We start from the raw sequence: 27,479 nt of genomic DNA, 5'->3' as shown, positions 1-27,479 counted from the left end.
CTTAAGGCACATTCTCACCTTGGGGCCAAACTGTCAGTGTGTTAAAGGTACAACAAACCAACTCCTACCAGGTGATAGCCCTGACAGCTTGGTCATGTATTTGTTCTTGTTTTCCCTTTACTCAATTATTGCTGTACTTTCTATACCTGATTAAAGGGCAGCTAACCAATAAAACAAGAATATTCTTGAGACTGACTGAAATGTCAGGTATTCCTCTCTGAGAATGCATGAATTACTTTATAAATATGTGAAAGTATTCATGCATGAGAATATATGGATTGGTAGGATGCTGTATGTAGATCTCCAGTACCTTCCACATTCCCTGAGACATCTTCCAACATCTGCCTCATTCTTCAAGGAACCTGAACTTTCCTGTGTGTCAGGCCTGTGCCCCTGTGCTGTCAGACACAGGTTCACTGGTACAATCTGAGGAGCTTTAACTTCCCCAGGAAGGTGTGAAACACTTTTACAAAGGTAGATATCCCCCAAGAGAAGCCAAAAGCAACGATGTCAGAATAATCTTTGTTAGCGCTTAGGCGTGTCACAGGGATTTAAGAAGAATGAAAAACCTCACACAAATGAGTTTTAAAAAATTAAAATGCTGACTGGGGCAGATAATCTGGCTTTTCTGTGTTGGTTTTGAATGGTTTAGCATAAAGGATGCAAGTTCTGACACCGCTTCCATTTGTCTGACACAGACTTAAATTGCTGGTGGAATGTTTTCATAAACACTTCATGGATGGGAGGCTGCATTTCTTTCTGTACCTTCCAGCAATAGGATTGAATTAAATCAGTTCACATCTATCTTTGTGTGTATTTTCATCATTATCCCCTCAAATTCTTCTCAAAAGGAAAGTTGAAACCACCTTGTTGAAGAGGGCTTGCACCAGGTCTTTGTGCCAGAATATTTGTGTAAGTAATTTCGTACACAGGGTCTGAATATATTTTGGCAGAATTATGGGAGACTCAAAAAAACCCCAAAACAAACCCATGAAATTTCTTACTGTGTTAAAAGGTTCTGGGATCCATCAGGGATTTAAATTGCAGTGGGGGCTCGGAGCAGAACTGTTCTTCTTTGGGCAAGAGTTCTGTGATAATTTAGGAACAAGCAATCCTGGACTACTTTCTTCTGTTTCTTTTAGATTGGCTGGATGGAGATACCACAAGAAGAGATAAAAATAGAGGCTTTGTGCTTGGGCTGATTGTGATAAGTCAATGGAGAGGGTGCTGGACAGCATCCAGCTGCCATTCTTTGTGTGGCTGAGTTTCCTAAGCCTGATGGCTTTTGGCAGAGGTGTTTTAGGACAGTGGTACTGAGGTCAGGATTTCTGAGATAGGCACCTGCTGAGAGACCATTTGTAGATGGTTTTAGCATCAACAAGGAATCTGAAAACTCTTGTAATCTTGTAGCCTGCATTTCCCAACTCTTAGGCAGAGGCAGATTGGAAGAAGGTAATTTGCAATAAGGACTTGGATATCTTTTTCTTTTCTGTGTCTGCACATGCTCAGGGCTTTATCTTACCCAGCTGCTCATTCAGATGTTTTTCTTATCTCTCCACTGGGCAGTTTGCACTGAGTAATGATTTGTGACAACAGATGGTAGATAGTGAGTTGTTTTATGAATTAAGTTGGTCTTGCAGAAGTTGAACAGGAAGGAATTCTTCTAAGACTTAGCCATTAACAGGTACAGTGGTGGAGGCATCTCGTTATTTTTCTTGGTGTTCAGGAAGTGTGAAGTCATTTAACTTCACTCCCATGAGTTCTTGCTCTTGGTGGTTGGAGTGCTGGGCTTACCTGGAGTGACCAGTTCTCTGTGCTGACATAAATGATGGTTGCTAAAATATCCAGCAGCCTTTCTTTACATGCTTAGATTGTGAAGTCTCTTAAATGTGAGAGGACTCAAACCAGTCTTGACCTCTCTGATTACTGCCCTTGCAGGGCACGGTGAGAGAAGTGGAGATGAGTGTTTCAACTACTCTCACACCTTCCTGGTCTTGTACTTTGTGAAGGAAAGGAATATATCCAAGTAAACAGCAGGAAAGTTAATACCTACTACTTTCTTCCTTCTTTTGTTTCGATTTTTCTTTCTCTTCTAATCATTCAAGGCAAAGGCTATTTAAATATTAATCAAATTACATATGAAATTATAATAATTATTGCACAGAACACTAAATTGTTATGCTTTTCTTCTAGCATGAACTTAGAGCAAATCCTGTATCAGTGGTAAGGCCTAGGCCAACTGTGACATTTAAGAGCAATGCGAGTTCTTACAGAGGAGTGATCATAGTTATTGATTTGTCTGCTAATTTCAACCTAATCTAGTCTAGAAATCCAAATGAATTCTTTTCTGTGGTCTTATTGTGGGTTGGGGTAATTTAATATTTTTGAAGGGAGGTTTTGGCAAATACTGAGAAATAGTAGAACATTTAAATACTCAGAGATCCAGATGTCAATGTACATTATATGATGCACGATTTCTGGAATTATGGGAATGAAGCTGCATTGGTCAAGTTTTCTTGACTTCCTAATAATAATGTGAAGATTTTTCTTCATCCATAAGGTTGAAACTCCAGTTTGATAAACAGAGAACAATGATCTGTGCTTTCCATGGCAGTAGGGTGCCCACTGCTTCATCTCTTTCTCAGAGCCTGACAGTGCATGAGCATGAAATGACACCCCGAGCATATTTGTGTGGTCATTTAATATATTCCCATAGCTCTGCTATTTCTTAAAAGTTATAATCTTTGATCTTGGTTTTGCAGGAATTGCTGAACTCGTCCATGTGATGACTCACAAGCGTTAGAGAGGTCAGCTTTCTTCATGGAGCTGTGATTAGCTGCCCATGACTCAGTGTTGTTCAAGCTGGAATATGCAATGGTTTTCAAATTGCAGCTGTATGAAAGTGTTGTGGGAAAGCGTGTGGAAAAAACACTGGAAATACTGGGAGGATGCACATCCCCCTTTAAACTCTGCAGGCTGTACATAGGTTACCCTTGGAGTGTAAATTCTGCCAAAGTCACCCCTCTTCATCATATTCTGTGTGTTTTAAGAGCCAGGAGGAATAAGCAGTCATTAAAATAATTAGTGATGCTTAAGAAGGTGAAATTGGGATTTCAGGTCTGCACCAACACGTGGGTTAATTCTTCTCCAGGAATTGTTCTGGTTTGTGCAGTCTCAGGTGTTGACAAATCTTCTTGTCAGCCATCTCTCATAAAAAGCAGGACAGGGGAAGGGTTAATCTTGTGTTTTTTTTCAAGTGGACTCTTTGGCCAGTTTTGCACTTGGTACACTTCTGTTTGTGCAGGAGATATTTAGTATTGTTATTAAGATCTCAGAGGGTTAATGTGTGATTTTGGCAGTGGACAGAGCAATAGTTTGAGGGTAGTCAGGGTGCCTAAACTGCACCCCCTTTATGGAGAGTGCTGGTTCATGTATTTCCCTTTCCTTGGCTGCTAAGCTTCAACCCTCTGCCAGCAAATAGGGTGAAATAGGAACGGGGCACATCAATTCTGGATCCTCTCAAATATAAACAGATGGCCTCAGGGCTCTAATGTAGTCACTTTTACTCAGAAAACACCAAGATGTGTCACAACTGGATCTTGTCTCTTCACATTTGAGCTCAGACTCGTGTCTGTGTGTCTCTAAACCTGCACAGGCAGCCTGCTTGTGAAATTGTGTCAGAGTAGCAAGGAGCTGCAGGATCCCTACCAAGGCATTGTTGGGAATAGTTTGGCAGGGGCTGTGGGACAGCAGAAATAGTGATATGGGATTCTGTAGATTCAAGGGGCACTTTCATCTTGGAAACTGTTGAGGAAGAAGTGAGGGAATGACAGCAAAGGTAGCCAGGAACATTGACTATGGTGGTTTTTTGCTTTGTTTTGTTTGTTTTTTTTTTAAATCTCCCAACACTGAAAAATTCTTACTTAATGGCATAATTCACCTTGGGTAAGCAATTAAAATTAATTAAAAAACCCCAAACAATCACTCTGTGTGTGAATGCATAGTATGAAGTACACATGTAATAATCTAGAAGATTAAGGAATGTATTCCATAGTGCAGTTATTTTGGGCTGGAAGATTGCTCAGATCTCACTTTAGATGTTAAAAATGAATTTTTAGGAATGCAATAATTCTTTTAATATGGCAAAATAAAATCTTTAAAGGGACAAACCTTTTCCTATAAAATGTCTTTTAATAAATTTCTTCCAGTTTATTTATCGGGGAGAGAATAATCTGTGAGTATAGGTATGAAAAAAGACACATTCTAAAACTCCTTTGAGTTCAGCAGCTGCCTCAGAAGACTCTGGGAATCATTTCTGTAGACTGAAGAGCCTCAGGTTGTTCCACAGCTGGTCAAGAAAGAGCTGGTTCCATTCCATTGGACACAGGTCTGTGCCTGGCAGGAAGAATTGGTTTTCTCTGAATCCATCTCACTTGATGCTATGGATTTGAAGAACTGAGGTTGCATCTGATTCTGGAAATCAAAGCGTTTTGTCACAGGTAAAAATTCCCAGAAATGGCAAAAAAAAGTATTATGCCTGAACAAAATGATGCAGTATGGGTTGTTGCATGAGAAATTGCTATTTTTTAATTTTATTTTTCTGTACATGTACCCTATTTATACTGCATTTGTGTAATCATAAACTAAACTTGCATAAAGAATGTTTGTTAATCATAAGTAAGTTGTATTTGAATTTCTGTGGCACCTAATGTGTTGTGGTAATCTCAGGAATTCCCCAGGGAGTTAATTTTCCCTGGGCATTGGATGTTAAACTGCTCCAGGAGTTTATGAATCTCAGATCTTGATTTTCAGGTAATTGACAAAAAGCACAAAGAGCAGCCATGTCCCCAGGGCCCCCTGAAATTCTCTTGGTTACTGGGGCAAGGTGAGTTTTTCAGTGGCTGCTTTGGAAAACTTGAGCCAGAGTCACTCAAGGTCAAAGCAAAGTTGGACAAATCAGAGGAGGAAAATCTGGAGAGGCAACTCTTCCCCAGAGCCTGAAAATACAGCAGTGTAGAAGGTGCAGCTTCACAGAGCTCTGTAATAGTAACTCTGTTTTATTGTGGGATGAAGGTGAAAAATACTTTCCAGATTTCCCCCTTTTATGCTTTCATCATAACAGCAGCCTTAAATTTTGCTATAGGAAAAAAAAAAGAGGTTTTTTTATCTCTTTATTCTCCTAGTACCAACAGTCTAGAGCTGAGGGTTGCTTCTTTTTCAACCCTTGTTACACTTAAGAATCAAAGTGTGAAGTATAACAGATTGATAAATTCAGTCTCTGGATCTTTGCATATAAATATCTGAAAAGATAAATTAATTTAGGACCAACTCAGTTGGAATTAAGAAATCCAAACAAGTTGAGCTTGTCACATCTGTGGTTACGTAAAAATAGGACTCGACTTTGTGATATTAAAGCAACAAATTACTGCTTTATTCCTAGAACAGGCAGATCATCTTTCTCAGTATGCTCTGATTTTATCATTTATAGTTCTGTGAATATCCCATATAATTTGCACTTTGCCGATAATGTGGACTTCTGAAGATGTTCACCGTGGAATTTTTATTTTGTTTTTGTGGTAAGAAGCAGAGAAATAGGGAACAACCCTCTCATCATTTATGTATCATGACCCAGCATCTCGGAGCCTTGGGCTATTATTTCAAAATCCAATATATTCAAACTTTGGCCTCAGAGAGCAGTAGGATCAGTACACAAGAACAATAGAGTGATAAATATAGATTTTTCATTAAGGAAAAGACTATATCCTGTCATTTTTGAATCAGTGTTGGAAGGAGGATCTGAGAATTCATAGCCTCCTATAGGCTTGGGTGTTGTTTTTGTTCCAAAAAAGGGCTTTTCCAGCCTTTCCACGTTGCTGCCACACAGAAATAAAATTGAATATATGCTAAAGGAGGGCTCCACTGCCACCCTGACAGTAATTTAATGCAAGTCACTTTTGAGCTGTGCATAGTGGGTGGGGAGATGTGGGGCTGGATGGTGCAGGGTCTTGGCTTGGGTTAGGCTGGGCTCTCCTCCCTGCAGCAGAAAATTGCTGTTTTAGTCAGATTATAGACAGGATGGTTCCTTGGAGCACAGAAACCCCGATTTCTAGGACAAGGCAGGGCTCCTGGATGGATGGCATATGCTTTTAGGATGGATGTCCATATGTACGTGGCAGCACACCACCCCCACGGAGGAGGGGGATCTGCTTCAGTTCTAGAAATTGCTGAACTCCTCAGAGCTGTTGACACATGTTATATTCTGGGAGACTTTCCGATTCTAGGAATGCTTTTTCTTTTTGTTTAAGCAGATTTTCACTCAATTTCCGTAAATAGAGCAGCTGTGGTAGTGTACAAACAGTCGGAATTTATGCTGAAAAGTAATTCTTGTGCTGTTTGTTTCATCCTCAAGGAAACAATTTATGTTCTTGTTTTGAACCCAGCAGTCTGATGCTTGTTACTGCAAGAATGCACCAAAGAGTGAAAAGTTTTGGTTTGTGCAGTAAATTTAAGAAACCTGTGATTGTGTTTTTTTTTTTTTTTCTGGGCTCAGATGCCACAAAAGCATGTTTGACCTCATCTGTCAATATGTGTGTACCACTAAACCACACGTACTTCAGATTTGAATGTAAACAACAGTGCTGGGGAGGGCTTGGGATGGACTTTGTGCATGTGTGGTGATTATATATTGCTGTTGTACCTTTTGGAACTTAACAGGGGAGACCTGTGTTTGATTTGGTGGGAGGGAGGGTGGAGGTGGAATGATAAATTATGGCTTTGCTTTCCAAGTCCTGACAGAGAGATGCTTTATTCGGTATTGTTATCAATGAGAAAATAAAATTACAAAAATAATATTATTTCAAAAGTTCTCTGCTTGCTTTTAGCTGACAGGTCTCAAAGTGGATATAGCTTTTTCCACCTGCAATCAAATGTAATAAACCATCTTCACTGCAGAAGTCAAATTCCTGGAAAAAAAGAAGTTGGAAGCTCACACTTACACCATAAAACCTTGTTTATTGCACCCATCAGTCTTGGAAGATATGCCCCACAATGGGGTTTGGTAAAGCCATTACAAGGTGCCGTATGAGTTCCATTTGCCTACAGTAAATAGAATGTCAGAAGTGTCAGGGGGAAATAAATATCGGGCTGGTTAAAAGGGAGCAGAGATGGCTCAAAGCATCATTGAGAGGATTGATTTATCTGGCATGCTGTAATGACTGCAGATGTGGATCTGTTATTCTAGATGAGCAATGAATTTGATGAGCTGATAACACAGGGCCAGAGAGGCCTGGTTTTAATTACTGATGAGGAATTTATTTGTGAAGCACTGTGATTTACTGAGGGTTTGTTCTGTTATTGACAGGTGACCTTGGGGCTTTTCTCTTTTGATGAATAAAAAAAAGCGGCATTTTTTAAAGGAAAACTGTTTTATCAGTGCTGTGAATACAGCGAGGTCATTTTAGATAGAGTATTGTCTTTCAAACCATCTTTATATATAATTATTTTTTGCAGCAGTTGTTAATTGCCTCTCTCATTGAGATTGTTGTGTATGCTACACTTGCTACTTGAGACACACTAATTCTGGTGCACGTTGTGGGTAGCAAGAATATGTTGAGCAGAACTTTATGGTAGAGATCTTAAAGCAAATAACAAAAAGTCCAATTAACCAAGTGTGTATTGCTGGATTGTTGAGCTTTTCAGCTGTGTATCTTATCCTGCATGTATTTTACTGTTCTGATTTTCCTTACAGGCCACCGAGGGGAAAAACTACAGAGAATCAAAAGGCTTTTTGTTTGTTTATCTGTCTGCTTAGGTTTGTTTTGTTTAGTAAATATCTTGTTTTAGTTACTTTAAGCAGCAATTTTTTGGTGTTGTGCTGATCAGGATGCATTCTTTTCGTAGGCAAGTTATTGGCATACCTGTTATTTTTATACACTTATTGTAGTTAATTTTCTCCCACAGAATATAGCTCTCTTTTTGATCTCTACATACAATGGGAATTTTAGTTTGGACTTCTGTGCTTATGCTCTTAGTTCTGTGCTGCACTTGCTAATTAACATCAGAATAAATCAGTGATTTCTGTCTGAACTGTGCGGAGGTACTGTAGATGTTTTCCAGTTTGTAAATACAGTTTGCTCTTAAATTAAGTTTTTTGTTGTTGTTTTGTTTTTTTTTTTTAACAAAGTAGGAATTTATTTGGACTCAGCATTTTGTAGATGATGGTACCTGTGATTCTGGACACGGAGGAAGGGTGAGAAGAATTAGGAAGAAATTCCTTCATTTTTTTTTAACATGAAGACATAACTTCTGGAGATCCTAGAGAAAAGAAAGGAACAAAGGTCACTTGATGAAATGCAGAATGACAAAACCCAAACCAAACCCACCAAGACCCCCTTTGAAGCAAACACCTCCCCTTTCCCCCGCCCCGTAGTGCAGTTTTGTTCCCTTGGTTTTTTTGTGGGATTTTCCATGGAAAGGGAGCAGTTAGCTAATCATGAATAACGTGTACCTTATTATAAACACTCGGTGTTTAGCTCTAGGGATAGTATTTCAATTAAGTGCATCTGACAATTTCAGATCTGCTCGTGACTTAAATATCACAATTAAGCAAACTGCAGTTAATAAGAGTATAAAGCAGTATTCTGTTTTACAGATTTGCTGGTTTTAGATTTTTTTTTTGGTAAAACCAATGCGTTTTTTAAGCCAGTTAATTGCAGTTGACCCGTAAGAATGAATATTTTAAGTAACAACAACAAAAATCTGTCTCTACCTTTTTCATGGCCTCAGTTCAGAATATTATGTGGGACTTCCCTGATATTAATAAAGAGAGATCTCTTAATGAGTTTTCAGCAAGTGTTTGGGTACTTCTAGGCAGTAATTGCCAGCCCAAATTTTGGTCTGCAGCTGCTGTGGATTACAGCAGGAGATGGCTGCAGGCCACAATTCAAAGCAGTTGCAGTGCTATTTATAAAATTTGAGTTTTTAAAAATCACTTCTTACGTAGCATCTTAGCATGCACAATAAATATAACAGAATTAACAGACTTGCAAGTTTTTATAGCTTCTGTGGGACTGGGCTGAACTTGGAAACAATGCTCCAGAAGACACATTCCTTATTGCTGCTTTCCCCAGTGCCAATCTGTGTTTTGTGGCACTGTAAGTAGCAAGGATGGAAGGGACAAATAAGCTGTTGTATAGGAACTCTGCTTGTTTGGAACAGCGTTTACTTTTTTTTTTTCCTCCCTCATGGATAATTAATGTAGTTCTTATTTTAAGGTTACAGTCTGCTGCTGAATTGCTTCTTGCTCTTGTGGGAAGGTTCTGTGATAGTTGCGTGCGTGAAAATAATTTCTTGTACAAAGTTTGCATTATAAATCAGCTGTGATTTTTTTTTTTTTCCCCAATTTCATGCCCTTCTGTGAAAGCCATTTTACTCCGTGTATCCTGTGATTCCAAGCTGTTGGTATGAGGGAGTTGGTGCCTTCAGTCCCCTTTCATCCCTGCGTGGCCACTTTGTGATGAGTGTTTAATGCCTCCAGCTTCATTGTCTGGATTTACTGATGCTGTCAGGAAGGAGTGAAACTTGTGAATTCCAGCCCACTACAGGGAGCTGCCTTTGCAAGAGCAAAGTGCAGCCTTGGGTGTGACCTGGAGTGCTGTTTAAGGAGGGCTGTGTTTTAATTTTTGTGCATGCTGGTGTGATGCTGCGATGACCCCACGCTGCTGCTTGTCCCTAAAACCTCCTGGCAGCCCTGAGCTGCCTGTGCTGGCTCCAGAAATAGCTCTGTCCCTGTGTGTCTGGAGCTGTAGGGACAGAGAGGGGTTACCTGCCGAGTGCTGTCTCTCTGGGATGTGCAGAGTCCCCAAATTTACCTGCTGGAGTTGCCTCTGCTGTCACTGCATGGCGATGTGCAGCATGCAGCAGATTCAGCAGAGGGCCTGTGATGATCAACTCATTTGGAACATGAATGTCTGTGTAGCAGTCCCTTACTTCAGGACAGGCTGTAAAAATCAGGAATCTGTTATGAATTACAATATTTTTTTTCAAGAATTTTTTTTTTTTGCTATTTGATTTGAGCATTTATAACGTTGTATTTAGTCAGACCATTTTTCTAATGTTTTTATGCAATCACATAAATGTGTGTATGTATAAAAATACCTCCTATAAGCAGTCTAGAGATGTGCAAGGTTTTGCACTTTTTGGATGTTTAGCTCACAAACACCAAGGTTTTGCCTGGAGCAAGGTGGATCATGGAGCTGCCTGTGCACGAGTTCCTGCATTTGTCCTCACCATGCAGAAGCCTGAGAACAGGAATTAAGACATGTCAGGTATTGAAGCTGGAGCTGTTTAAAGGTGTATGGCTGTTGCTGCCTGGCAGGTTGCACAGTGCTGCTGAAATGTAAACAGCCAGTCTGTTCCAGGGTGAGTTATTCCTGGCCATCCCTTCATCCTGTGGGATAGAACATTATTTCAATTTAACAGTTCTCAGTAGCTGTATGAAAACTGTGAAGCTGGAAGCAAATGATATTTTCTCCTGGTGAGAGTTAGGGCAGTTGGAATGAAAAGTACTGATGCAGCTTAATTGAGATAGCAAATGATGTCCTACAGAGCAGGGTGGCACAAAGGTGAAAAGTCCACATCTAAATAAATGTCAGGGAAAGGATTAAGTGTTCATTTGGTGATATGTACAGCAGTACTTGCTTTAAAGAGTCGTAATTAATCTTGCAGTGTGAACTTTTTGGCCATGTGACAGTGTAATAAGGCACAAACATTCTAATTCAGTGTGGTGCTCCAGGATGAGGTGAACTGTTCTGTCTGTAAAGCTGGTTCTGGGCTGGCTCTGAAGTTTCTGGTGTCTGATCAAATCCAGTTGTGTAGAACAGAGCAAGTATGGCTCATGATTGTGGAGTTTAACCATTCAGGAAAGCACATCTGTTTCTGTCAGGATTTCTGTTGGTTTCTGTGAGTGGTGCAGCAATGCTGCTTGCTTTCCAGCAGTACCTGATGTCCTGTTGTGTTTTAGTAGGAAGTTGTCTGGTAGAAATTCCTGAATATTTTTATTTGCAAAGTTAATAAAATCAGATACATTCTGCACTCAGGCTGGAGCTCCTTTCTTGTTCCCGTTTAAGATATTTTCTTGGAGTCCTGCTCAAGTTCTCCCCTTGCATGGGACCTTTGTTTTTAAATGTTACAGAGCCCTGTACCTTCCACAGAGGTGCAGACCTGCAGCTGCTGTTTTTTCTTGGTGTTTGTATTGATAATGGATTTTGTTAGAAGCTGTGTGAGATCCCTTACTGCTTCCAGTGTCTCTGTGTTGAAAATAAAAAGAAAAGCCATGCCTTGGTGGCTGTAACTGGAAGGTGCTGGGTGCCTGTGTGTTTGCCATTCTGCCCTGGTGTTTCTCCCTGCAAAGTTTGCATTTATAGATTTCTATAACTTTGTCAGGTGAAAATGAATTGTAATTGTATTAGGATTTATTTATCAAGCTGTTTTACCAAGCATACCTCCAACAAGGTGTAGTATAATGTGGTGTTCATTTACATAATTTGGAAGTGAATAGTAAAACATGCAGCTTTGCAGAGTTCATCTTCAAATTCAGATTATTGGCATCACCAATAACAGCTCAGATGGGATAAAGCAGCTCTGTTTATAGACACTCTCACACTCAACATAATCTCATGTTCCAAGTTTTTTGTCACTACATAAAAAGTAATTTTTGGCTTCTATCATTACTTTGAATTACTTTTTAAGTAATTTTTTTCCTGTGGTGTAATGGAATAAATGCCAGTTGATTAGTTAGTCTTTATCTTTTCTTGGGATAGGAAAAAAAATATCTAAATTTCAGGAGCAGTTTTGATACCTTGCTGGAAAAGAAAACACAGAAATCCATTCCTTTGCTTTCACGGTGTTAATGTTTCAGCAGATCCCCGGGTATTTGTGGAAATATCTGTAAGTCTTGAAGGTTTCACAACTTCCATCACAAAACCGTGTTACTATGGAAAAGTGGCGTTCACTCTTTTGACAAGTGTGACACTTAACGAGGAATAAAAATAATACAAACCACAGAATACACAAACTGAGGAGGGAGTTGTCTGCGCAGACAGTTTGTTGACACTTTGTTGGAAAAGATCTCTCTGATCTGTGTGTTGGGAAGGATCAGGAATACACGGGAATTGGACAGGGTTGTGAACGTTTCGTGGGGATGTTGCTACATATACATCCATTCTAAATTGGGGCAGAGCTGTTACGGGCTCGGGGCTTCATGTTGAGCAGAGAGACTGTCCAGGGCTGGGGAAATGCCACCAGCTTGTTAGGGGAAAAAAAAAAAAAAAAAAAAAAGAGAAAAGCAGAATACAACACTTGAGTGCTATTTTAGAATGAATATCTTTCTTCACAGCTTTCCGTGAAGATGCTAAATGTAAGGTATGCAGCTCTTTACAAATTGGAAAAAAATAGAATGTGTCTTTATTTATTTTTTTTGTTGTTAAGATTGTTTTCCAAACATGGATGCAGCGAGACAAAAATGTGCAGCGTTTTCTTGGCGTAGGCTGTCAGAAATGACACTCATGAAGGTTTATTCCTGCAAAATATAAAAATGCGCTCATATATAATTGGTGCCTTTTTTTTTTTTTTTTTTTTTTTTCCCCTTACCATGTTTAGAGTTGGCCGCTGTGGAGTTGAGCGTTTGGTGCTTCCCCCCCACCCTTTGCTGAATTTTGGGGGCAGAGCATCAGTGTTGGTGTGGGGTGCAGTGGTGCACAGAATTGCCCATGGACCCATCCTTTGTTGTCCCTTCCCTGCTCTGAGCCAGCCCAGCTCACTGTGGATGTTGTTCTGGAGTCTTTTCAGTGTGCATGTGAAGCAGTTTGTCTGTCCTTTGCTTCGCAAGAATTCTCTTTTTTAAAAAACAAAGCTGTGGCTATGAAGTAGCCTATTTGTCCTAAAACTTATGAAAAGGAGGGGGAGGGAGTGCTGGGACCCATCTTTATAACAACAATCAGCCTTTGTAAGGTTTCATTCCAGGCTAATGGCTGGTGAAATTGTTCTGGGTAGTTAAAATGAAATGAAATGAATTAAAGAACATGAAGGAGAGCAAGCAGAATGGTTTATTGCTTTTCTTTGAAGGCACAATAGCTATACTCTGTCTCTTTTTGTTACTCATATCTGTGTGGCGGATATTTAAAGTCAGGGGTTTGAATAGCATGATGGCTAAATGAGGGCTATAAATCGAGGGCTATGGTGCAAAATTCTAGTGCCAGCAAGTACTAAAACACAATACCAAAGAGGCCGGGGTCTAAAATTGTTTTAGACTGATGAATATGCAGACATAAAAACAAGAGAACACAGATATTCCCTACCAAAAACCTCCGGGAAAAAAACCTAATTATCAATTATTTTAAAAAGGAAAACAAATGTTTTAAACACGTTAATGCTTTCAATTTATCCTGGAATGTTACTGGTATTTCCTTAGAAGCCTGCCAATCCGTACTTAATTTTAATTAAGAACGTGAAAAACATGAAGTAGTCAAATATTTTTGTTAATGGCAAGATGTGAAAATGTCAAGAAGTCGGTGTACAGTATTTAATTTATAAACCTACAAATATAGGCAAAAAAATAAAATTTTAATGTGTTACCTTACTGATAGCAACACAAAGTTCCCCAAATGGGATAATACAGCTTAGAAAGCACCTGGTTTAAGACTGTTGTTACACAGCTGAAAAAATAAAGTGTCATATCAGGTTGGGGTCACGTTTGCCTAAGAAAAACTAACAGGAGGATTTCTATTGTCAACACAGGAGATGAGCAGTGTGATAACAGCAAATTATACTCTCTGATCCACCCCCTGTTATAGAAGTGACTTGAGATTAAAGCCTCAGCCAGGAATTTCATTACTCTTATACATTTTTCACAAAGGCAGTATTTGCAAAAACAGTGGTAGAGAAGGGTCAGAAATTTTTATGAAAACATGAGATGAGATGATTTTTGACTCTGTGTGTGTGTGGGCATACATATATATGTGTGTGCACTACTGTAAGCATGTTTAGAACCCCAAAAGATACTTAATACAGAGTAATGTGAATGTAATGTAAAGTTAACATGCCTGGGCCTTGGGCTCAGAATAAGAGAGTGGATGTTGGCTTGTGTTTAATTCATGTCATGTTAAAGATCTGGGGGTTTTTTGTTTGGTTGTCATTTTTTTTGGTTTTAAAACTTCAGCATAAGAATATAAACTAAAGTTGAAGATGATTTAGAATATTATGAATTAATAAAAAGTAAAACTTTTTTTAGGAGGTGAAGAGTACAGAACTTTGTTACTTTCTAAACAACAAAAAAATTACTAGCAGTTCTGGTTTTATTGTCATTCAGTTGAGGAAAGCCCAGAGTCTGAGAATGTCAGTTTTCAGGTTTTTAGTGAACAGTGGCTACTGTCTACAAAGCAGTGGCTAGTCTAAGGTTTTTAGTGGAGTCTTCATGAGCAGTTGCAGGGCCAGCCCCAAACACATTGCCATGTATTTACTGAAGGAGGAACAAACCCCAGAGTCAAACTTGGGGCCACACAAGCAGAGCAGATGTGGGACAGGAGACCAGAGGAGGCTTTGAGGTGTGTCCTGTTGCCCTGGATGTGCCCCAGTTGCTGTCTGATGGTTTTAGCTGCTCACTTAGAGCCCAGGGCTGCTGGAGGATGAGCTGTGCAGTTCTCTCAGCAGGTACAACAAGCCTTGGAGCTCCATCAGAAGAGGATTTTGGGGTGTATGAGCAGGAATCTGATCTGTAAGCTGAGCATTTCACAAGTGTGAAGCTGCTGCACAGGTTCTGGAGAAAGCAGCACTGATATTTTTATCGTGTGTTGAGGAAGTTCATCCATCAGCTGTAGGAGATGGATCAGCTCCAGCCCTGTGGCTTGCTGTGAAATTGCTCTTTGGCACTGCCCATCTATTGTTGCAGAGCACTTAGTGCTGCACGTGGCTTTGTTTGTAGCTGTTCCCTTTTTTAAATAAAGGTATTTCTGTGCAGATGCTTTGCCATCCATGGGGGGGATCAGAATGTGAGTCCATAACAAGGGCTGGGCTTTGTGCTCAGTTGGAAGGAAGCCTGCACACGTCCTCCCTACTTCTTACCTTGTCCTTGTTTCCTACTGGAATGCTTTTTAAATGTCTAAAATGTGGCAGGTGACTGACACCTGCTTAGGCAGACACCAGGAAAAGCTTCTTGATAGTTATGCATTGAAAACTTTGAAGGAACAGTAGATAGGTGTCCGTGAAAATGTTTATTACATCCATATGAATTGGCCCATTTTTTTAGCAGCTGCTGGTGTATTTCCATAACGAGCCTGTTCCACTGGGATTGTGTTTACTTTAATAAAATTTTTCACTGCTTTGCTCTGATCATATCTGTTCTTGGATAAGAGTAGTTTGCAGGGCAAAATGAATGAGTGGCTTTATGCATAATACAGGAGTATCAAATTAATCAAAATGTAAGGTGCTTTCTGCTTTTTAATACTGACTAAATGTTTTTCTTGCAGAAGTTAGTGGAGTTGGCTGCAAAATAGATTGTTATATTAAAATGTCTTTTTTTTCACGACCTTTAAAGATTTGACTTTTTCTTTATAGAAAGGTCCTTTTCCCACAGCAATGTGAGAAGTACTCTAAGAGGTGGCTGTGGGAAGGAGGAAGTTGTAGAGTTTATGTTTAGGAGGCTTAACTATGGCTTTGGGAAGCTGTGACAAATACTGAGGGATCCTGGAAGAACAATAGCTCGTGAGTTTGGGTTCTTGGGTTTCCAGCCTGATTTTTCCTAAGTGAAGGATGTTTGACCCATTGAACCAGATTGTCCTTTTCCAGTTTTTATTGCCGTGGCTGATATTCTGAGCAGCTCGTGGTGGAAAGACTGGAGCCATTTCATACTTGGGTGCTTTTAAAGAAAAGAAATTGAAGTGGATAAAAGCAGGTTTACCAAGCCCCTGGCATTGCTGCACACCCCAGTCAGTGGTGTGGCATCCTACAACTGGCACTTTGATTTTAACTAAAATGCTTGGGGGAAAAAAGTGCAGGGACTGGGGCATCCACCTCTCTCTTCTTTTCCCCCATGTACTTTGGATCCTTGTACAATTGTTCTTTGTTCTGAAGCAGCCTGGGATGCTGCTGTCCCTGCTTCCCTGAAGCTGCTCCCAGTCTCTGGTACAGCTGCTGTCTGCTCATAACCAGCAGCTTGGAGGTGAGAGCCTGGGCTCTGTTCTCACTGCCCGGAGCCTTTTCAGCCGGTTTGGTGTGGAATTTTGTAGAACAGTTTTGCCAGAATAATTTTCTAATCTGCACGTTTTGCAGGAGTCTGATAGTTCACAAGTAAGGGGTGTGCTGTTCAGCATTAACATTTTTGAGTCATGGTTAATGCCACTGATGAATTCTATAAAAATATAGGAAATTCATAGTAATTCAACATGGAATAAGAAACTAATAATATTGATCTTTCTGGGTTACTACATTTGCTTTTAAAGGTAGATGAAGCATTAATACCTAAGCTTGCAGCATTGATCATGGCAGTGTCACTGTAAAAGCCTGATCACTGTCACTTCAGAGATAATATAAATAGCAGCCCACCTTTAAATCAGGTGATTGACTTCCTTCTCATGCTGATGCTGGAAGAGTTTTTCCACTGAGTTTCAACAAAGGGCAGATCCACAAATTCTATTCTGCCCAGACAATGGGAGTTTGCAGTGATGGTGCTGTGATTTTTCCAATTGCTGAGCATTTCCCATGAAGTGCTCTGGCCTTTTCTCAGCTGTTGTGTTGGAAACCAACTTTCAGAATATAAGTTTGAGGAATGTAGGAGTAGAGATATTTACAAATCTTGTTTTTGGAAATGATATGATAATCCTTTTTTGTTAAGGAAAAGGACAGTTGATGATTTTGGGGTATCCAGTTGGGCACCACTAGGCTGAAAAGTGCTGAGAAGAGGTCTTTGAAAAGGTAAAAAAGCCTGTTTTCAATGTTGCAAGTTTATTTTAACAAAAAAAAAATCTTTGTTTGCAAGTGGAAACCTTTGTTTTAGCTTAATTATATGTTTCTAATTCTGCAGTGACTCAGTTGTGACAGCCTCAATACACTATTCAGTACGACTTTCAGAAGTTCTATTAATTAACAAGACTACAGCTTGCATGTGGCTTTTTTTGATTCCTGTATTTTTAATAAAATAGAAAAATTGCTGAAAGCCTTTCACAGCAGTTTGAGATTTCAGTTGAAAATAAAAGGAGTCATAGAAAAAGTTCTAAAGTGGTTTTGTCAGAAGAAGTAAATATTAAATGTGTTAGTTGTCTGTTGAGGAATGCAAAGAGGCTGTGTATTAATGTATGACCCTCTAAGGCATCTCCCACTCTCTTCTGGTTTTTTTTTTTTCCTTCCTGCACTCTGTTTGCCTTTTTTTGATAAGTAAATACATAATGAATTTAGGGAGTGCTAGGAGACAGGAAATGAAAGGAATAGCCATTTAATACTGACAATAATACATATTTTGGGCATCAAACCTTGAATTAAGATGCAAAATCTAAAGTAGATCACTGGAAGAAGTTTGTGTGATATAGGATTTAAAATTGCTAATGAGAAAATGCTGCTGAGGATTTGGAATTTCCCCTCCCTTTTTCCTCTTCCTTCAGAGTGCAGAGGGTATCTGACAGCCTTTAATATTGGGTTTGGATTTTTGACTGTAACAACAGAGTAAAAGTCTAAGAAAGTAAAACAGGTTGCATGGTTTCAATTTCTAGGGATGGGGTGGATTTTGGTGTGGTCTTTTTTTTTTTTTTTTGCTTCTAAGCAGTTTAGCAGAAAGCAATTAAGAGAGCTCATTCTAGGGGCTAATCAAAATCATAAACCAAAACACAAAATAAAGGCAAAGTATAAATTAGTGCTACTGAAAAGATGTTCCCAAACCAGCTGTGCTTACATACATCAAGTTTACATTATTAACTGCACCATTTCTCCTCCAGTATGTTGTCAGCACAGTGGAATGAAGCCTTCATCTTTACCCATTATTTCCTTTCATAAAAACTAAAATAACTTCATCATAAAATAAGGCAGAAAATAAAGTCACATAAGACGCAGGGTTGGAAATGTGCGTTTTCATTCAAAGGTTTTGTTAAAAAAAAAAAAGAAAAAAATAAAAGCAGTGATGCTGCAGGTGGAGAGTTGAAGGGGAGCTGGCTGAGATAAAGATGACAGATGGGTGAGGGGCTCAGAGCCCCCCTTTTGGGGCTGACAGATCTGTCCAGCAGTGGCACCAGGGCAGGGAGGCATCAGCTCCAGTAATGGAGAGATGTCTGCTGGAAAGATTGCTCCATCACCCTGATGGGCTCCTCGCACGCCATAAATCTGAGATTGTTCTGGAAATGAGCAGCTCCTTCTCCCTCCCCAGATGAAATGTCGGGCAGGGAAAGGGACAGAAATGAAAAGCAAAAGTGAGGAGGGAAGTTATCTTTTTAACGTAAATCTCTGGTGGAAACAATATCGGAGCCATTAGTGGTTTGAGAAGCAGCACCGTGGCAATTTTGGCTCTGTGCAGGGCAGAAACAAACTGCTTTATGTTTGTTTCTTTGCATTTCCCTTTCCTCCCTCCCCTCCCTGGTGCTTTAATCTGGCTGCTGGAGGGATGGGCTGCTCTAAATTTCGGTGTGGGAAGGGAGGTCCGGGGCGGTGACAGCTCATGGGGTCCCCATCCCTGGGGGTGTGCAGGGATGTGGCACTCAGTGCTCTGGGCTGGGTGACAAGGTGGGCATCACTCACAGCCTGATGGCACCAGAGGTCTTCTCCAGCCCAATTGTTCTGTGATTCCTCCGTTGCCTTTGGAAGGTGATGCAGGGAAGGGAACTGAGGATCAGCAATTTCCAGAGGGGTCTGAAGTGCAATGACAAATTGTATGGGGCATGAGCTTGCCTGGGACTGGGGGGTGTGAGAGCTTTGAGGGTCAGCCCCTGGCACACAGACACCCCTGCCCTTGCTGCCATTTATTTCTGCATCCTGTGCAGTTCAGCTTCATCTTGTGCCTGGTGTGAAGAACTCTGCTTCAGGGTTTGCTTTAAATCCTTCTGCCCCTGTCCAAAATATTGTGGATCCTTCTTATGCCCCAGTAAGGACAGATATGTGAACATAACTTACTTTATCCTGCCAAATTTATATGAGCTTTTATTAAGTTTAGGTAGCTTATTAATATGGATTTCATAGTATGGAAACATGGAAAATTTGGAGGTAATAATTAATCTAATTTTCAAAGGGGAACTTGAAACACACTTTGTTATTAAATATACTTCAAACCAGGCAGAAAAGTGGATAGTTAGACACAATGTCCTGTGATTTTCCATGGGTAACTTGTGCAAAGCTGACTCAGTAGCTGTGTTTGCTCAGATTACTGATTTTTCTACACATAGGAAAGGCTGCCATTGGTGTCTGGACTTCATGTAGAGCATGTAGCTAAGGAAATTCCTGGACAGGTTGGCAAAAACCAGGGAAAGCAGCTTAAGCATGTTCAATATTATTTGAACTTATCAGACCTTATCAGAAAGGTTACTTGATTGAGTTTTCAAGGATTTTTTTGTGTCTGACCTTATTTAATATTTTTAATGATCACCTAGACACAGAGTGGATGTGTGGTAATACAGTTTGCTGATGACAAATGTAAGAAGATATTGTCAATACATAGAAGAATAAAGAGGACAATTTGGTAACGTGAGGGACTCGAGTAATTGAAGTGGGATGGAAATTTGTAAACTATAGGGCAAATAATTCACTTAAGATGTCTGCTAAATCTGAAACAGTGGGCCAGACAAAATAATGGAGTTGATAAAGAGACTTTAAAAAACAGTGAAAAGGAATAGGGAATGTTCTGGTTCCTTTTAGAGCTCAGATCATTGAAGCTGCTCCAGGAGGGGCCTTTCCTGTCCTGAAGGCATCAATACTTGAGTCTTTGCAAGAAGCTCCACTGCTGTCTGCATGGATTCCTGTTCCCTGCAGTGAGATGTGGCTCCTTGTGCTCTGCTCTTGGTGACTTGGCTGTCAGTGCAGTTGGGAGCACAGGGGCTGCTCCTCCAGGAAGGCTCTGCTAGAATGGTTATACCTTCACCTGAACTGCATCTGCTAAATGTTTGCAGACATGTATTATTTTTTTTTTCCTCCACTGCTTGAAAGGTTTTCTGCCTTCCATGCATTGTCTGTATCATCTCTTCTGCTTCAGTCTCTTCAACAGCTACAGTTTGTGTCACCAGAGACCTCAGATTCTCATAACCATCCCATTTGTTCCTCCCTAGATGTCTCCTAATTTATATTTGTTGTTACACGTAGCTATTTTACGTTGTACCTTGCCTTTTTATCTAATCTGTATGTTCTGACTGTGTTATGAGTAATCCCTGGAATCCCTCCTGTGCCCAGTGGGATGTTGAGTTATTTGTTGCACATACTGGATCTGCTGCTTCCACACTGAGCCTCACAGTCCACTGTGACCTTTGGTTTGTGAGGTTGTTTTTTCAGGAAGGGCAGGAATTTTTTCTCGTTTTTTCTCACTAGAAGATGAGAACAAGCTGATTTTAATGGACAATAGAGTATCAGCATTCTGTTGTTTATCTTTCCTTCTCCTTTCTACCTGCACAGTAGAGAAGCAGCATTCAGGTTATAGTGAAATAAAGGACAATTTCATTTAAGTCAGGCAGCATCCCAGGAAGGGAGGCCATCCTTCAGCAAAGTAACAGAATTCATTTTAAAGGGATCCAGACACTTGCAGTTTATGGAGAGTGAAAGTTTGGATAAAGCCACCCAGCAGATGAGTTGAATGATAGGGAATGGAAAAAAGAGTCACAGAAAGGATGATGTTGGAAAGGACTTCTGGAGTTCATCCTATCCAAACTCCTGCTCAAGCAGGGTGCCCAGAGCCATGTCCAGACAGCTTTTAGAGAGAGTCATTACAATATATCAATTTATTATTGCTTCATTTCCTGTATTTATTTGACAGTGTAGTTCAAACACTTAAACGTGGGAGAACAGCCTATGAAGAGAGTAACCCTTCTCCCTTGATTTTTTTTTTTCATGTATTCAAGGAATAGCTGCACTGAAGTATGTGTTTTGTATTTTGTAGTGGATGTTGTAATGATTTATACAATTTTTCTTTCAGTAAATTGTCAAAACCCCCTGTGAGAATGATTTGCAGTTTGATGACTGGGCCCTGTTGTTTTCCTGCAGCTCTTTGTGTTCTGTTTCATGCAATGAAATTATCTACTGTGAAGAGAAATGAATATTTTATTTAATTTATTTTAAAACTTTGGAAATTTGTACACGATTGCAGCAATTTATTGATCATTCAGGAAAAATCCTCTAACTTGTTCAAACCCTTCTTCTAAGCTGTGTAATGGCCACTGTTGCTTTTAGCCATAGGACATGGGGCACAGGCTGTTAATTCTCTTCTCTGTGTCCCTGAAACTGCTAAAAATTGTAGGAAATGCATGGATAAATAAATAGATGGATAAATGGATAAGAAATAGTGAGTAGTAAACAGCAGTTTATACAATTTATAGTATAAACTATGTATAAGCAGAGACAATTGTTTTCCAGTGTGGCTTCAGAGATTTTCTCAGCAGCTTTGGGAGTTTTTCCTGCTCTTCCTCCCAAGTTGTCAGGTCTGTAATGAAGTGTTGTCCTCCCATAAAAATGTCATAATCCTCGAGTGATTCAGAGTGTTTCTGGAGCTGGGATTGATGGCACAAGGAGCAGTTTGCTGTAATACACTTAAAGGCATCATGGTCCAGCTGCCAGAACCAGGAGTTGAGGAATTTGGGTCTCATTGCTGGAAACGATTCCTGTGGTGACCTTGGACAAATGAGCTCCTCCCTTGGTGGCTCTGTGTGAAATGGGATCCTAAAGATCCTAAAGCTTGTGTGGCCTCATCAGGCACAGGGTGAGCAATGCTCTGGGCAGGATGAATTTGCCATGAGGGGACAGCTTAAGTCTGTAAATTCCATATGAAGTAAAATTTATCTGCTTTATTTGAGTTTATCTCTACTAAAAGCCTGGGAACAAGTGCATAAAATTCATGTGAGTTTTCACATCAGTCTTGGCTGTTTCAGGATCTCACCCTTTCTGCTGGAATCAGCCACTTGCTTCCCTAGCAGGGTGCATTTTCCATTTGAATCCACTGGAATTTACTCAGGATATTTTTCAAATTTATAGTGCCTGTTAAGAAAGGAGGTTTGCCCAGTGGGCCAGTTGCTGTGTTTTAAAGTACATATTTATTATATAATCAATTTCACTCTGCTGTTCTAATATTCAGCAAGGATTCATTTTTCCACGGTTATGAACCTGCCTTGTGCTCACATCCTGCTTGGGAATTGCAGGGTACCTGTATTGACCTGTTGAAGGTAAAAAAAGCCAAGAGGTGACATACAGCCAGTCTGATTTCACAGATATAATTTCTTCTCTTTTCTCTTGATTCTTACTAGATTTGTTCAGTTTCAGCAGCTGAGGATTTTAAGAAAAAAGGGTTAATATCAGGAATTCCACAGTGAAGTCTGTGTTTGGCAGCAGGGTACTCCTCATGAGCATCACTTACCTTGTGCCATGGGATCAGTCTTGGCTGCCTCAAGGGAGAAATGTCCCCTCCCTTTTGTTCTGGCAGGACCTGAGTGACTCTTGGGAAGCTACAAACACATTTGTGCAGGTTCTTTCCTGTAACATCTCTTTTGATGTTCTCTGTCTTAAATACATGAGAGTTCTAGAACAAAATCAGACTTGGGCAGGATCTGTGTGTTGGTTCATGCAGCTGGGGACCTTCCATGATCATCCAATTGGAGGTGTCTTTTGCTCATCAGAAAACACTGGAAATACATAGAAATGAAATTAAATATGGTATCTTAAGGCTTGTGTTCAGTTCTTTATGCATCAAAGAAATAAATAACAGAATCTAACCTAACATCAAATAATTTTTCTGGTCCTTTGAGGGCATTTTGTCTACCCTGTAGGAAGACTTTATTGCCATTTAACCTTACTGTTTTCTTCTTCACATTTTCTTTTAAAAGGCGTATTAAAGGGAACGTACCAGGCCGAGAATGGACGTGACATTCAGGTTTAAAAACGGAGTGTTTAATGGAATCATGAATAAATGGAAACAGATTTGTCTGTCAAAAATTAAATAGGAGTATTCTTTGATTAATATCAAAATCTAATCTAAAATAGTTTTAGCCATTTCATACAGGTGACATCTGTGCTTAAATATAATTTCCTCTCCCTGTTCTGGCATGACTGTTAATTACTTACTCAATGTAGTTCAACATTTAGTTAATAAATATGTCAAGCTTTTACCATGGTGTTCTTTTTGCAGAGTTGTGAATTTGCAATTAGTTTTAGATTTACTACATGGTGACAGACAGTGCTGTATAAATAGAGGTTAAACACACAATTTACATATTAATTTCATGATTCATTTATTCAATGATTTATGTGGATATAGATTGTATTTAATCTCCGTGCTGTAGTTGTTTCAGGCATGACGAACAGAATCACTACACTGGTGGAGAAGTAATGATGTCTGTATTGAGCCACAGCAGCAAAGAGGAACAATGAGAGATTTGGAAACCCAATTATTCATTAATCTCAATACTTTTTGAGAGGCTGGTGAGAAGCAGTAATAGGTTTGTAAAGCATGTATTTCCAGATGTACATGTGTACACATGCACATACACGCTGGGGAAATGGATACTCCATCTTGTGTCTGTAATAACTCACATTATCATTAGATTGTGCTCTGTGCCCAGTTCTGTTAACCCTGGAGGCCACATTAGTCACCACCTTCCCATTCTGGTCCTGCATGTGTCATGGCATTGTTTTCTGGACTGACTTTGCATGTTTGCTTTGTTTAAGTGTGTGCTGGTTATTGTATTCCAGAAGTCTCCATCTCTACTTCTGATCAGATCATTTGCAGTCACTCTCCATTTATTATTTTTTCGAAAGAGCTTAACAAGTATAATTTTATCTGTAAAAACACTTTTTCTATATTTTTATCTGTAAGTTTTAATTTACTTTTATTGAAGAGAAGAGCAAAGTATTCATAGGTGAGATGAGAACTTGAGAAAATACATGCTCAGATTTATATATGTTTATTATACATATGTGGATATAGAAGTAGTTAGAGGAAGTATTTTATAAATGCAGTTGGGGTTATAACTGAAGCTCATGCACACGTATTTGGTATGATGAATGTACTAACTCAGAGCATATTTTTGGTTTAGTACGATTTTCCTTCCTGCCAGTTGTGAGTATAAAGGTCTCTGAAGTGCAGATAGATCTTTGACCTAATTTAGCAGATTATGGCCTTTCAAAGGACTTGATACACTTCAGACAGTGTTGAATTAAAGTTTATCTCTGATTCTGCTGGGTTCCTGTTCCCTTGCAGCACTGTGTGTGAATCCTGCAGGTCGTATTCCAAGTTTTTGGTGAGGAAAGGGGAAGGCTCCACCTTCAGTGTGTTCTCTGCATCCCTCCAGACAAACACTGAGTTAGCACAAAAAAAAAAAAAAGCAGCACGTAACCGAATCAAATAAACCAGGGTAGTTGTAAACAGATTAAGAAATGAAACAAAAGACATAATTGCAATAATTACACCTTTAGTTTATTAAGATGAATGGGTTGTGGCTGCTTGCTTTTTGGAGAGACAGGGAGGGACCTTTTCTTAGGGAATGTTCTGGTGCACCCCTGGCTCTGCTGTGCCATCCTCCCAGCACCTTCACGGGTGATCCACACCTGCAGTTTGTGTGCATTTCAGGAGAGTGTTTTTGGAACAATGCTCTTGATTTTTAAAGGACTGTAAGAGCCACGAATTAGCTGAAAATATTGTATGAGGGATCCCACACTGGAGCAAGGCAAGGAGCAGCAGAGCCAAGGTGTGATGAGCTGGGCACAGCCAGGTCTGGAGAGCATCCACAGGGCAAGGTCCCACAGAACTCCTGGGATTCCTTCTCTCCTAGATGTGAAAGGATGAAAAGTAACCAGAATTTTATTATTTTTTTTTAATTTTATTTATTTAATGCCATGGAAGCTGCCCAGGGATGAGTTGAAAACTTCAGCTCTTCTTTAGGTCCCCCCTTTGCTCCCACATTTGCTCTGTGGTTTTCCTGGGTCCCTGAGCACACAGGTGTGTGCAGCACATGCGTGCTGGTGCTGCTTCCCTTTATTTACCTGGGAAGAATTGCCAAGTGTGTCTTGAAGCTGCCATTTCTACTTCTTAAATCAAGTCCCTGAAATATGTTAGTAGATCTGGAACCTCACTCCAAACCCCTTGAAAGTGCTCTGTGCTGAGTAGCTGACTGCAGGGAGCAGGTGTCAAACAATATTTAAATGACATTCTCAACAAAATAAATATTGAGCTGCCCTGTCACTTTGGTGGGAGAATAATCTCCTCAAAAAAAAAATCCCATTCATTGTAAACTGCCTCTGACATTTGTTCTTCAGGAATTATTTGCAGTTTATCTTCTGAGCTAGAGCCTTTATCAGCACAGCAGTTGAACTGCAGTGCAAAAAAAAATGGTAATTGAGTATTTTATCAAACGCTTCCAACAAAACGGACTTTGCAAGTCGTAAATGAAGATTAAAACCATTGTTGGCAGGGATGAACAAATTGGAATGATTTATTATCCGAAACATCAATATGTCACTGCTCAGAAATAAAATAAAAAGAAACAAACAACTGCCCCCCTCCCTGCAAAATGTGCACTTAGTCGCAGCCAAGCGATGGAAGGTAAATACATGTTTTAATTATTTGTGCTAGAGAGGCTGTTTAAAAAAAGAAAGAGAAGAGAAAGCATCATCATAATGGCACAGCTGCTGTGGGACATTATGTGAGGAAAAGAGACAGTAATAAGAGAACTGTGTCAAAGGAAAGCAACTCTGAATGTGTACTTCAGCTCTCCTGATTACAGAAGGAAGATTAAATATTATAAATGGGGCAATTTGACAGAGTGGATTTACTACTTGTGTTTAACACCTAAAGAGCCAGAGTTTTTAAAAGGAACCTTATCTCACTTGTGAAATATCTTCAAAAACAATTTGAGAGAAAAGCATATTGCAATATTGTCCTACTTACAGCATATAAAAAATGGGGTGGCCAGGAATGAAAGAAGTCAATCGTTTATGAGATGTGTATCAGTTTCAGATTAGAAAACAGAAGGCGTGAGGAGTCTTGCAAGGACTGTGGGATTTAGAAATTGTATTTTCTGTATTTGTTCATAAACCAGGAAACCTTGCAGGCTTGACAGAGGGACTTGTGACCCCCTTGTCACTCCATGTGACAGTGCAGAGTTTCTCTCCCTACCCTGGTTTTCAGGAATATCAGCAAAGCCACTTTGCTGCTCTTTCCCTTGGGAACTTTTGTGTAGACGTGGAGTCTTTAATGTTGGAAGAGACTTCCAAGATGATCAAGTCCAGCCTTTGGCATCCTGTGAGGTGCCACTTGCACGGTTCTTGTCACCATCCCTGAAGTGTTCTCCACTTGGGCAGTCTGTTCCAGTGCATGGCCTCTCTTCCAGTGGAGAATTTCTCCCTAATATCCAACCTGAGCCTCCCCTGGAACAGCTTAGGGACATTTCCCCTTGTCCTGTTGGCAGGGAGCAGAGCTGACCCCAGGACTGGCAGGTACAGACACAGTGCAGTGTTTCCAACCATTTCATCCCTGTTTTTTACATCAGGCAGCATCAAAGGGTTCTGCTTGGATCCTTTGTTTATAAAAAGATCAGAAGGACTGGGGAAAACTTTGCTGGTAGCTCACCAGCTGCTGTTCCCATTTCTGAATTAAGGTAATCACCGAGTTGAAACTTTTCTCTAAGTCAGAGGATGTGAAGCCTCACTTTTAATATCCCCACATCTTTTCATTTTTTTGCTCTTCTTCCTCAGTAACGTGCTTTTATCTTGAACACCAGGTGGAGGAAAGCAGCAAAAGGTTCTGTTCTGAGAACAGATTGGCCCATTGCTGTGTTTGTAGCATTTAAGCAAAAGAGAAAGATTTGTGTGTTAATGCCTCACATGTTGTATTTTTTTTTCCCGTTGAATAAAGGAAGCAATTTAAAAACAAAGCAAAACCAAAACAAAAAGGCAGGGACATAAGACCAAAACAGGAGGTAAAGTCTTCTCTCATCCTGGAGAGCCTGCTCCAGCAAAATCATTCTTGGTGTTGTCAGCCTTTGTGCTTTGCTAATATTTTCAAGAAATGACTGAACAGTAGAGAATGTCTGAAATGTCTGAGCTTTTGGCAGTTCAGATACAACAAAACCCAAGAGTGAGCAGTGAAACCTTCCTGTTCTTTGTTGTACCACAAACGTTTCTGTTCTTCTGTTATCAAAGTTTGTGTGTGCTTTTCTTTTGTGTATTCAAGAAGCAGACTCGTGTCTGTTCACTGAGACTGCTCACCCTGTTTTGGCTATTTCCAAAGTAGTTTGTTCCTGAAACAGCTGTGGAAATTGACTGGG

General features: G+C 39.9%; 1 protein-coding gene across 4 annotated transcripts in view; it reads left to right on the top strand.

Annotated features, from left to right (window-relative positions):
* The window catches only part of DACH2 (dachshund family transcription factor 2), a 245,161-nt gene that overhangs the window by 14,769 nt on the left and 202,913 nt on the right, over positions 1 to 27,479 (top strand). The gene's annotated exons all lie outside the window — the stretch shown is intronic.

Source organism: Sturnus vulgaris, chromosome 14 (assembly GCF_052056855.1).
Source record: "Sturnus vulgaris isolate bStuVul1 chromosome 14, bStuVul1.hap1, whole genome shotgun sequence".
NCBI classification, from domain to species: Eukaryota; Metazoa; Chordata; class Aves; order Passeriformes; family Sturnidae; genus Sturnus; species Sturnus vulgaris.
Note: the sequence above shows the minus strand (reverse complement) of the source record. Positions and strands in the feature narration are given on the sequence as shown.